The sequence below is a fragment of the Crocodylus siamensis genome, chromosome 10 (genome assembly GCF_052110815.1).
Source record: "Crocodylus siamensis isolate JL-2025a chromosome 10, ASM5211081v1, whole genome shotgun sequence".
NCBI classification, from domain to species: Eukaryota; Metazoa; Chordata; order Crocodylia; family Crocodylidae; genus Crocodylus; species Crocodylus siamensis.
Window position 1 is genome coordinate 13,230,589 of NC_143404.1, and position 13,353 is coordinate 13,243,941.

General features: G+C 43.4%; 1 pseudogene across 1 annotated transcript in view; it reads left to right on the forward strand.

The window, feature by feature from the left end:
- LOC149856258 (uncharacterized) overlaps nucleotides 1–13,353 on the forward strand; it is a 198,231-nt pseudogene that overhangs the window by 65,234 nt on the left and 119,644 nt on the right. The window contains exon 5 of the transcript XR_016438376.1: nucleotides 9,834–9,937. The product of XR_016438376.1 is annotated as an uncharacterized LOC149856258 (transcript). The remainder of the gene's footprint in view (nucleotides 1–9,833; nucleotides 9,938–13,353) is intronic.

Below are 13,353 nucleotides of genomic sequence, written 5' to 3' on the forward strand. Positions count from 1 at the left end.
CATGATCCTGCTGGAGATGAATCAGAGAACATATCTTCTCCCACATTTGGAATTTTTACTGTAAAACACACTTGTGAAAGCATTAAAAATATCATACAGGAGGGTTCTGGGAAGAGGCTGAGCTTTTATTTCCTGGCTCCAGTCATCTGGCTCAAGCTAGGGTTACCGAAGAGTCTATCATTGTTATACAGCATGGGCCATTAGCCTTGCACTTCAATGGCTTCTCTTAACAGTCCACATTACAACCCTGAAAGTGTGTGCTCCTTCGTTAGTGACAGGTTTAAGATCTCATGTGTTGAACTGCATCATTCTTAGTAATATTTTATAGAGGTTTTAATGCTGGGTTTTTACAGGAAATAAAATTTGATTTTTTTTTTTTAACCTAGGGAAGCTGGTAGTATTTTATTTTATTTTATTTTATTTTATTTTATTAATAACATTTAAATCACATTTTGCCTTTCATGTTCAGAAATAATTTTGGTATAAATCATTTTGAAACCAAAGTGTTTTCAACATAATTGTTTTCTTCTTTTACACTCTACAAAGCTGAAATACAGTTTTCTTCCTGAGATACAGGCTATAGTAGAGCAGCTAAAGATGCATGCCTCATCTTAAGCGAATAACATTTCAGAGAGTAGATAAGAACATAGGAGCTTAAGAAAGTAGGACTGGCAGGTTCCTCACAAGGTCATTTAGTCCAGCCCCCTGCTCAAGGCAGAAGCATCCCTGACTAAACCAGTCCAGCCAAATGTCTGTCTAAGCTGCTCTGGAAAATTTCTGAGGATGGAGAGAGTCCACAACTTCTCTAGACGGCCTGCTTGAATGCTTGACTACCCTCATGGTCAGAGTTCCTCCTAATCTCCAATCTGAATTTCTCCTCCTGAAGCTGGAGGTCATCACTCCTATTCCTGCCCTCTATGATCACAGAGAAAAGCCTGTTTCCTCTGTCCTCTCTTTAATCGCCCTTCAGGTATTTCATAGTTTCTAGGGTCAGAAGGGACCTGAGTAGATCATCTAGTCCGACCCCCTGCCATGGCAGGAAAGAGTACTGGGGTCAAACGACCCCAGCAAGGTGTACATCTAGCCTCTTCCTATTTGAAGACTATTATCAAATCCCTGCTCCGTCTAACATTCTCCAGACCAAGTATCCCTAGTTCTTTCAGTCTTTCCTCATAAATCTTGCTTTCTAGATCCCTAGCCATTTTTTTTCCCCCTCTGTGATGGACTCTTTCCAATTGGTCCGTATCCTTCTTGAAGTGTGGGGTCAAAAACTGGACGCACTACTCCAAGTGAGGCCTCGCCAGTGCTGAATAAAGCAGAAGACTCATTTCCCTTGATTCGAGAGTGTTAATACTATCTAGTATTTTGTTGGCTTTTTTTTTTGCAGCAGGAGCATACTGGCTCTTACTCAGTTTATGGTCTACTGCAGGAGTGCTCAACCCTGACCTGCAGGGCAGATTTGGTCTCCAGTGCCTTGTCATCTGGCCCCCATAGCTGAGGGGAACCTGATGGGCTGATTCCCTGCATGCTAGATAGGGTGTTCTGGGTGTCATGGAGGCTAATCCCAGCATGTGGGGTTGAGTTGGGGCTGGGCAGGGCCAATCTCTTTTGACAGAGACAGAGTGGGCTCTGGGGTCTGATCCTGGCATGCGGGGATGGCACAGGGCCCTGGAGCCCAATCCCGGCACACAGGGGTGGTGTGGATCCTGCAAGGGCCAAAAGATTCAGCAGCACTAGCCTAGCTAATCCCCTAGGCCATTCCCTGCAGTACTGCAGCTTATTCAATCATTTCCAAGTTGAATTTGTACGTACAATTATTCTGTCCCAAGTTCAGGACTTTGCATTTGTCTGTCTTGAATCTCATCCGATTGATTGCAGAACATTTTCCCCAGTCTGTTCAGGTAATTCTGGATCCTGGCCCCATTCTCCAGTGTCCTTGATGCTACCCATCTTGGTGTCACCTGCAAATTTGCTAAGCCTGAACTCGGTCCTATCATCCAAACGGTTAATGAAGATGTTGAACAATGATTTTTACAACAAGATGTAATAAACTGGTAGTTTTATGGCATTTTGACCCTGCAATCCAAATGTCTTTGGTTAGGGGGAATGCAATAAAAACAGGTTATAATGCTCTTAAGTGCTGGATTGTCTGGTCTGTTGGATTTGTGTGTCACAAAAGCAGACCACACTAAAAATGGCTGCATTAAACTGTAGGTTAGATGACTGCTATGTACATTATTACATGAACCATTTGAGGGATGATGTGCATATATCCATAGATTGCTATTTAAATGTATATTCTTCTTTGCAAGGGAAACTCTCCACTAACAGAAGGATAGAAACATGTATTTGCCATGTCCTGCATCACGCTGGGGTTTAGATGTAACCGGCATGTTCTGGAGGCAGAATGGAGTCTGTGAGGGGCTGAATGGAAGGAAGCTGCATGACAGCTGGTGCTTTACTGCTGCAAGGTCTTTTCCAGTGCCATGTTAAAGCTGTGACTTGTGCTAAGCAGGTTTTGGGAGGAGGCACTTTTAAGGGTTTGGGAAGATCTCTAGGCTTTAAGAAGGCTGTTTGCCTTCTACATTGCTTTTGTACCTGCACTCTGGAAAACCCTATCCATTTGACAAGCATCTGTACTCTTAATTGTTCTTGCTTGGTACGGGATAACTCTCCCAGGTCCAGGGAACTTTTCTTCTGAGTTGGATGTTGCAGCTAGCTGAAATTCATACTTGAATTTCAGGTTTGTGAGAAGCCTGTACTACAAGGTCATGCACTGACCTGCAGTTTGCAACTCCAGGGTTTTGTTTCAGCTCGTTATAGAAAGCATGGCTTGCTGTGCAATTAGGAACTCAGTTCAAGTTCTTCTGTAGTTCAAGGGTGTTCAGATTAAGTGGGTATTTGGTTGGACTTATGAATTGGGAAGTCTCGTAAAACAAAAATAAAGCAGCAAGGTTTAACTGTTAAATCTCTTCATTGTCAGAGCCTTGCCAAGTGTCCAAACCAATGGGTTTCCCTTTGATCTCTTCATTTTGGCCTCATAATACGTGGGGGCAAGAGAAGGATTTGACAGAATGTTTGTCTGCGGGGGTGGTTGGCTTAGCCAGTGGATCTGAGAATGGGCTACTGTTCTGCGGTGTGCATTTCATCACCATAGTTTTGCAGGGCGATAGTTTTAGTGCTTGGTGATGGAGAATTAAAAAAAAAAATAGAAAAGAAAAATGAATCCTGTATTAAGTGACTATCTATCAGTGCACCTCAGCAGCTTCAGACAGGTGATTTGCTGATGCCATTAGGGTACTATGGGCATTTTGAGATTATTTGGGGTATTTTGTAGTATATATTTTAAAGTAAGAAACCCCTTTTCTCTTTCTGTTGGGGTTAAAACTCGTAAAACAGCTGCGACATACCTCCTGTTTCTTTTCCCTTTTACTGCTATCATTCTTACCCGCTCTTGAGGCCACTCTATGTGTAGGAAGGAGGGAGGACACCAGAGAACAACGTTGGGGCACTTGGTCCTTCCCACTTATGGTAATACTGTTTCAACTTTTTATTTACTTAAATAAATGGCCCTTAAGTTCTTAGTTGCCTAAATACTTTTGAGAACAGGACTTTGGATGTGAAGTCATCTACATGCTTTTCAGCACCCAATGCCATATTTACCTCTTTATTTGTACAGTGCCCAGTAAAATACTGAAATAGTAAGCTACTGTAATAAAAGTACTGCCATGTTCTGATAATGGTAGCTGTTCCTGGGACTATTTGGGAGATAAATGCTTCCTTCCATATGAAAGGAAATTTATTTTTCCAGATGCCTACTATTTTGATTATTACTTTATTTTTATTTCTTTTCCAACCGGGTCGCTCTGTATTCAGATCTGTCACCTTTATGAAGATCTGGCTTTGAGACAGCCTAGTCCTTACCAATGAACAACAGGATATTGAAGGATTTTAGCTGCAATCTCTGAGTAGTAGCAAATCTTTTTCTATAATCCAGCTCATTTCCATGCTAGATATAACTCATTCAGCTCCTGATTTCCTTGAGTTAATATTTGACTTCCAAGAGTTCACAGTTTTGGTCACTAAATCTAGTTTTTCCTTTTTTCAACAATAAGTGAATCTATTGCTGGAAGGAGAGGTGCGCAGTAGAAATGTCTCTAATAGTAGGAACAAGGACAGGAGCTAGGGATGGGGGAGAGAGATGAGCAATGGCTGATGAAGAAGCCCATTTACGGTGGAATACTGGAAATCAGTGTTTGATTCTGATTAGCACTTGTCTTCAGGTAGAACTGTTTTAAATGATTGACTGGGCAGGGGGAACTTTTAAGCCTGGAGCTTTGGTTGGGCTGCTTAGCACTACTGCCTGCCAGAGTGTATATGATGCCCCAGCATTGAATGCTACAGGTGTGAGAGTCTCGCTCCCCACTGGTCGGGGCTTCTCTGACTGATGACACTCTCAGTATCCACGTCTGTGCACTGCTCTTCTGTTCTTGCCTGCCACGACTTGGTTTAATTAGTTAAGCAGAATGCTCCTGATAGATATGGGGCTGCACAGGTCATCTTCTTGGGGTTCCTGCCTCCCTTCTCACCCTGTCCTTTCACCAACTGGGTGTTCCAAGCACGAACAAAATGGAAGCTCACAAAATCAAAATAAGTCTCCTACTACCTAACTCCATAGTTAGGTCTGCCCATTGACCTTGGGACCTTCTGGCACCTCTTACTAGTGTGGATCTCTGTCTGGGGATATCACTCCTTGGCTGCTGCTGCTGCACACTCCTCTGAGTGTCTGGATTTCCGGAAATCTCTGGCTCTCTTTCTCTAGGGCTGACTCTTTCAGGCCAGCCAACCTTTACCATTAGGCTGGCTCTCCCTACCATGCCAGCTTTTCCTTGTGTGCCAGCTTTCTGTTGTGACCAGCATGGGACTTCTGTTTATACCAGAAGCTGCTGTGCATCCACCCACGTGCACCCAGCACATGCTCTTAAATCGGGTGGTGTTAGGGTTATCTGCTGTTACTCTGGTGCTGCTGAGACTCCTTCTACAAGGTAGGAGAGTCCATCAGTCCTTCCTGGGCCCACTGCTTTGCCCTTGGGGTCCAGGGCTGCTTCTCCATTCTCTCCCCTATCCTGTATTCTTCAGGATGTTGGAAGGCAAGCTCCCATACAGGGTGAGTGAGCCCTCCTGCTTCTGATTTTGGAAGCACTCTGCCCCCAGCAGTATAGTTGTCTTGCTTATGTTGCTTTGGAGCATGGCATGTTTACCATGTTTGGCAGTCCCTCGCAGTCAGGGATGACTGTCTTTCATGACCGTCTTATCTGTGTGTCTAAAAATGGCTGATGAGAGTTATCCGGGATGGACAGACTCTACTGCAGCTTGGATATGTGTTTCTGTCGGGTGGGTGGCACTGGCTTCTTGATTTGGTCCATGACATGCTTTTTCTGCTGCTCTCACTCTTTCATCTCCTGTTGTTGTGAGGTTTCAAAATACTGAAATTCCTTCAGCATACTCTTCCTCCATTTGGGGCATTCCTGGGCAGTAGTCTCCCATGAGTTGACATCACTGTTGCATTTTTTTTAAAGTTGGCCTTGAGGATGTCCTTGAAGTGTTTTCTCTGCCCTCCTCTTGAGCATATAACTTGGCTGAGCTGGGAGCATAAAACTTGCTTTGGGAGTCTGAAGTCAGACATCTGGATGATGTGGGTGGCCCAGTGAAGTCGATGCTGGATGCTCATCGCCTCAGTGCTTGTTGTGTTCATCTGCAGGAGGATGCTAATGTTGGTGAATCTGTCTTCCCCCCGGATTTGGAGGATCTTCCATTGCCATGCTGATGGCACCTCTCCAATACCTCTGCTGCAAGTTGTCCATGACTCAGCTCTGTACAGCAGGGTGGGGATCATAACTTCTTGATAAACCATGAACTTGATTTTTGGATCTGATGTGATCTCCAAACATCCATTTCTTCAGGATGTTCAAAGGCTGCACTTGCACATTTTGAGGTGATGGTGGATTTCTTTGTCAATGTCAGCCTTCTGTGAAAAATGGCTTCTGAGGTACAGGAAATACTCAACATTCTCCAGATTCTCACTGTGGATCAGGATTACTGGAGCTAGGGACTGTTCGTTACTAGCTTGTTGGTGAAGGATCTTAGTCTTCTGAATGTTAACCATCAGTCCCATTTTCTTGTATGGCTTGGTAAAGATGTCAACAATTGCCTGAAGATCTGCTATCTAGTGAGCACAGACTACAGGCATCATCAGCATATGGGAGCTTATTGGTTGAGATTGGAGGGGTTTTGGTTTTGGCTTGGAGTTAGCTGAGGTTAAACAGCTTACCTGCTTCACCTCATTTGGTAGCTCCACTCTGGTTGGAAGCTTGTTGGTGGCCAGATGCAGCATCGTGGCAAGGAATATGGAGAAGTGTTGGAGCAATGATGTAGTCTTGCTTAACTTTCCCTTCGGCTTTAAAGGGATCTGTGATAGATCCATTACTGAGAACCCCCGCTCCCATACCAACATAGAGCAGGCAGAGAATGGTGACAAGTTTGGGTGAGCATGCATACTTCAGAAGGATCTTCCACAACACTTCTCAGCTGATGGTCAAAAGCTTTCATTGAGGTCAAAGAAGGCCACGTGGAGAAGCTTATGTTGTTCCTCGCATTTCTCTCGCACCTGGCGAGCTTTGAAGATCATGGCAGTTATGCCCTAAACCCTCACTGAGATTCTGAGAGGAGCTCTTCAGCAAGTGGAAGGAAATGGCTCAGGTGGGTTCTTGCAATGATCTTTCCTGTGGTGGACAGCAAGGCAATCCCTCTGTAGTTTCCACAGTTGGATGTGTCTCTTTTCTTGAAGATTGTCACAGTCATGGAATCCCTGAGGTCATTGGGGATTTCCTTCTCATCCCAGATCCTGAAGATGAAGGCATGAAGTTGTTATGTGCTTGAAGATTTCCATGGAGATTCCTTCCACTCCAGATGCCTTGCCTTGTCTTTTTTTATCTGCTTGATGGCTTTTCTCACCTCATCAAGGGTTGGAGGGATTCTAAGATCATCTCTAACTGGGTGTGGGCTGGAGTTGAACACTCATCAACAGCAGAATTTTGATTGAGAAGGTCTTCAAAATGCTCCTTCCAATGGGCATTAATGGCAAAAAGTCCTGATCAGGACTTTTTCCATCCTTTGGTCTCAAGGGAGTTGGTCCCTGAGTGCTCAAACAGTAGATGGCTTTGGTGGCACTGTAGATGGCACTGAAGAAACTGTGCATATTGTGGATATTGGCAAGATGTTGAAACACTTTACCCTCATCTTCCCACCATTTGTTCTTCATATTGTGGGCCCTTGCTCGGACCTCTGCCTTGGCTTGTTGGAGATTTCAGTTTCTTTTGTTTGGAGTTGGTTTCATTTTGCCAAGCACAAAAGGCCTTTCACTTGTGATTGATCAACTCTTGGATCTCCCAGTTGTTTTCATCAAATCAGTCTTGATGTTTCCTGGTAGAGAATCCAAGTGTCTCTTTACAGGCACTGAAGACAGTGCCTTGAGGACACCCCACATACTGCTGACTTCCCATTATCTGGTCCCTAGTATTGTCCCTGGGTCCAAAGGAGACCCCCGCACATAGCATGCACTGGACCAGTCCCCCCTCCCCCTCCCAACATGGCTTGGGACACGTGCTCTTCTTGGCTCCCCTCTACTCTGGGATATGTACTACACTTGCTGTCCCCTCAGCCCTTCTGGGGTAGGCATGCAGTGTGGGTCATGGACTGCCTGGAGAGGGTGCCATGTGCAGCATGCATCCCGGACTGCCTGAGGCAAGTGGTGCATGTGGTGTTTGTTCTAAAGTGACCAAACTGAGCACCATTTGCACTGGATCTGGCTGGAAGCTCTGTGAGCCCAGTTCACTTGCAGAGCTAGCCATGTGCCGTTCATCAGGCCTGTGGACCAGTCCTGCACCACTTATCCAGTCTGCAGGGCCAAATGAGTTTGACACCTGGATCTAAAGTTTCCTTAGCCAAACAAAGTATGTACTGCTTCTGCCAATATTTGAAAAGAGCCCGTGTGACATACTATGATCGTAGTTACACCTATGAACACCTGGAACAACTCTCCTAAAGTAAACTTGATTGAATTTGTGCAACTGTAACGGAGATCAACTTACTTAAAGCAGAGATGTGTGAAGGTCGTAAATTTTAGCTTTGCAGAATTCCACACAGACCTTTTTCCCTGTTTAATTTTGTACAGCTGTAAATTTCTAAAAAATTCATTTGGTATAGGAAAGACTCGAACATTGAAAACAGGTGTTCTCTCATGAATTTGATGCAAAATAATCTTTGCTCCAAAACTACCCTGTTCCTTCTGGAAGCTGAGTCTGTTTCATTTGAAACATTTGCATGTATGATCAGAATTCTTCAGGGAAGTGGTCCGTGTTTTGATTTATTATTATGATTATGATTATGATTATTATTTTTAATAAACAGAATAACTGTTTGACTTTGAAGGAATTTAAATCTCCCTGTGAGTGATGATTTTACAACCTGCTTGTATAAAATTAATTCTTGGTGTACTAGTTTAATTACACTGTTAGATTCTCTTGCTCCCTGGATAGAAGCTTGAAATACTATTGCTAGCCGTCAGCTTTTGTCCAGACCATTTCTGACCATTTGAGTACTTTTGCTATATAACTTCATTTTTCCAGCCACAATAAAATGCACCTCTTGCTTTTCTCCAGCCTGTTTTTATTAATCAGTTGGGAACTAATTTCCAGTTGCAATAGGTGGCTACGTACTACTGTGCATTGTAGACTCAGCCTGATATTTACAGTCTTGGCCAGGTTATGTGCATGTTACTGTTTTGACTTCAAGACAGTTCTGACTGCTAGATACCTTTCTTTTATTTTCCATTTCGTCTGCTAGTTCAAATGTTGCTACTTCAATTTACAGGTAATAATGATATGATTCTCTCCTGTAAATATTGCTCTTGAGAGACTGGATTATATTGAATACCCAAGGGACAGTAAAAAAAAAATCAAACTTCATTTAAAAAAGCAAAACAAAAAAAGAGCTCCCCCACCCCTGGTTCTGAAGTTGGTCGTAAAATTAAAAAAAAGAAAGAGTGCTGACAAATGAAGAAAAATCAATTTTTAAAAGCTTCTGACTAGCTCTAGATACAAGCTAGGTCTCCAAAATCTGCAGCATATCAGGGCAAAAGCCATACTTGATTTGTTGAACGTCTTGAGAGGAAGGGCAGGGGGAAATGTAACTTAACTTGTTCGGGGATAAAAGGTCTGGTTTCATCTGGAATATGCTGGAAAATATTTGAGAGTCTTCTGTTACCTGCAGTAGAAATCCCTTCTATCAGCGCACATTCAGAGGCAGCGTCTCCTTCACTTCCTTTACACGATTCAGAATATAACAGCATAACGTAGTGTTACGACAAAGATATAGGAGATCTGTAATGTGTAACACTGTCGCATGCAGGGTCCTGCGTGGGTTCAGTGTCTGGAGAGCTGCCATATTTGCTGCAAGTGCAGCAAGTTGTTAGATGTCGTAGTGGAACTGCAAACTGGGAAGGCATTTAGAAGTCTCCAATCCCCGTTACGTCTGTTTATGGCAATATACTTCTAAGCAGTCATCAGAGCTGATTGACATGACTTACACACTTGCCAAGAGATAGTGTATAGTTTCTGCCAAGGTCCTAAAGGAAGTTCTGTTAAAAGTGTCTTGTAGTCTATGTATCTTACTGTTTCCCATGCCTTTTATCTTCATGCTGCAATGCCAGCTATGATGTAAAGCTGAAAGGAGAACTTGATTACATTAGTGTCAAACGTTTCCTTTCTCCACAGCTGCAGCCAGAGCAGAGCCCAGGAATGTAGAACGGCCAGCGGATCCCCTTCCTCAAAATAAAAGTGCAATACATACATCTGTTGCTGCTGGGGAGAGAGCAGAGGTAATACTTCAGCCTGGGAGAATTTGCATTAAACAATGTAATTGCGTCGACAGATGCTCAGGAACATGAGCTCACCAGTGTGTCTGGGTAGGTAGGAGACCCAGGAGAAGTTTTTAAAATACAAGAGTATTAATATGTAGATACTACATACATTCGTTTTATAAATGAAGTTATCAAACACCCTTGATTTCTTGACCTGCTCTTGGCTCACTTGGCCTCTGCCCTAGCTAGCACTCTTTATAACATTCAAAGTCCTTGAGCTCTTTAAACAACTGCTCTTAGAAATACTTTCATCTTTATCCAGGAATGTGGAAACATGCCTAAAAAATCTTACCTATTTGACATGAATATTCAATTTTAGTATTAAAGTAGGTTTTTCAAAGATTTCAAAGTCTGCTATTCTATTATCCTGTAGGGCAAAAATAGGAGCTCTATTCCATTAGAAAAAAGAAGATTCACTCTTGCTCTCTTGCTAATAGGACCTGCCAATGTGATTCCTAGTTCTGGAAAGTCCTGGGCTATCAGACTTCTTAAATTTATTACTCTTTTATATATGAAAGGGGTGTACTGGGCTAATTTTAGAGGTTATTATGAGTCATTACCTAACCTGAGTAGCAAGACCAGTGATTCTTATCCAGGGTGCTGTGAGATCCTTGTAAAGGTGTTGCAGGGTGCCATGCTGCCATCATCGATACTCGATTCGCATGATGAATCCAGAGGTTGCCTATATGTATGCTCAGAGGTGGGGGTGTTTTAGTTAGTGGGTCCAGGGCAGCAGCTCTAATTAAAATGCTGCAGTGGCATGTGTATTAAGCCCCTGCACATTTAAAAATGGCCATGGGATGCTAAACCTTATTTGTCGAGATTTAGATAAAATGCCATCTGGTCATTTTAAAACATGTGGGGGCTTAATATACGTGATGCTGCAGCGATGCTGGAGTGTTCCAAGTAGACGTGAAGATGCAGGTGTATAGGCACCCAGAGATTTCAAATAGGAATCCATAGCTCTAAAAACATTCTGCCCTAGGTTGTAGTTGGTTTTTGCAACAGAAGAATTGCTCTATTATTTTTCAATAAGTCAAAAGATGAATGAAAGCTCAGAGCTGGCATTTTCCAAGTGGGGGGCCTTGAGTCTGAAAAAGTTGGAAATCATTGGGCTGAATTGCTGACAGCTAAGGAAATCTGTCTTGCAGGTGGGAGGATATGCAGTCCTCTAAAAAGTTCGGAAAATAGCTTCTCTATAATTCATGGCAGGCGTATGCTGAATGCCTCCTGTTTATAGGATGATACTTGGGTTCTCTTCATATATGGGTAACTAGATAACTTGCTTGATATTTTTACCACCAGTAAATAATGGGCACTTTTACGCATGCTCCAGGGGTGAGAAGGGCAGTGCTTTAATTAGAGGGGCTACAAGACCTGGTCTAAAGTGCCACAGCATCTTGTGCATTAGTGTCTCCATGCTTAAAAATGGCAGCAGGGTGCTTGAATTGAAGCTCACTTGACAAGCATCAGTTCAAGCGCCCTGCTACCATTTTTAAGCGTGAGGGCACTGATGCATGGGAGGCTGCTGGAGAACAGTAATTACCATGCTCCAGCGTGGTCTGATGTGCTGTAATTACAGTGCATTGGAGCAGCCTCCCTGCTTGTGTACAAGCACTCAATGAGTTTACCTCAAAGTACTGTACATGCCATACTATCATACACAGCAGCGCTTCACAAATGTTTCCTTAGCATGACTCCATTTATGGCCCCATTTCCTCAGCATGGCCCCTTGCTCCCAACCCACAGCCCCCCACCCCCATGACCTCCATCTGCTGATGTTCTGACCCCATTTGGGGTCACGCCCACAATCTGGGAACTGCTGATCATATAGTATATGTTCCACAAAGGATATATGCTAGTGGTAGTGGTGATGTGATCTATAAAAGTTGGTGACATGGATTTGAGATGGTCACATTCATTCACAAGAGGTGAAGCCATTGATTTGAAATATGCATTTAAATCCAAAGAAGTGTAGACAACACCTCTGTTTTACACCACGCTATCTTGTACTCTGCATATACAGAGCCCAATAGTCTTCCTAGCAGGCTTGACGTAAATTCTGATTAAGTGAACTTGAGTTCACTTGTGTTTTCTATGCATCTTTCTTTGATAATCTATCTGGTGCATATCTACCTAGCCTTTTGCCTGACTTCAGACTAACGTGGCTAACAGCCTCACTAAATACTGTGGCCAGTTCCCTAGAGCCTCAAACATGTGTAACAAAGCAAATTCTACAGCAGTTGTACCATTGTCTTTCCTATTTGCCATCATGACTTAAAGCAATGCTGTTTTAAGTCTCTACTGCTAGCCTTTCCACGAAAAGAGGGGATATGCTGCTGCTACACTGGCTCAGATCTGGCCTAATTTAGTAATAAAATAGGAGCTTCTGTGGACTACTTTCTCATAATTATTTTTTGGCTCTGGTAAATCAGGGTGACTGTTCCATGGTAGGAAAAGGAGAAACCTTAATAACCAAGCAGCTCCCATGAGGCATGGTCAGCTAAGCATCTGTAGCTTTACCAGATTTTTTGGCTGGACAGCTGGACTGGGTGCCTCAGCTGTGGCCATAGTATAAAGTAATGGGTTGCTAAGAACATCTGTTCTAGGGGAACATAGCCCACTTATTAGAAACATGTGCTTTTAGCTGGAGAGACTTTTATTTCAGATTAGAGAGAGTGAAGAAGTAGGACAAAGAAAGGAGAAATATAAATATTAGTGTTTGTGATGAAGGAAGGGGGAGGGATACAGCCAACCTGCACACTCAACCCTACCATCCAGTCAGTCCAGTGGGTTGAATCCTAACCAGAAACAGTGTAGCCTCCCGAATCATTGCATCTCTCCTGCATGAGGAGCTGCATCTCACAAACAGAGCTGTTACTTGAATTAAATTCTTCTGCCAGCTGTTTAGCATGTAGTGGCAAAAGATGGAATGAAACTGTTCTAGGTGGAGTAGGCTGTTTCATATGCATATTTCTTTATATTCCAAGGTGCATCTAGCTTGGGCTTTTATTAATGTGATTATCAGGAAATTCTGGCTGGGTTGTTATTATGAAACCCATTAATAGCATAAGAAACACGTGCATGACATACATTCACGCAAAAGTACCTGCCTCCCTGAGCTAGTGTTTATAAGAGCATGTAAGACTAGGTACAGACATTCAGAAAACCTGAGGCAGAACAGAACTAAGTTGTGTGGTGTTCTGTAAGGGGTGTAGTTTAGGTCAGTAACAAACAGAATGCAGGATGCACACGGCCAGGAAGGCAGCCCGGCAGTGTGGAGAGCAGCGTCTGGCCAGTAAGTCTATGGGGGGAGGGCAGATTGAGGCCCCTGCGGTGAGGAAGGGAGTAGGACTAGGGCAGGGCTAGGTGCT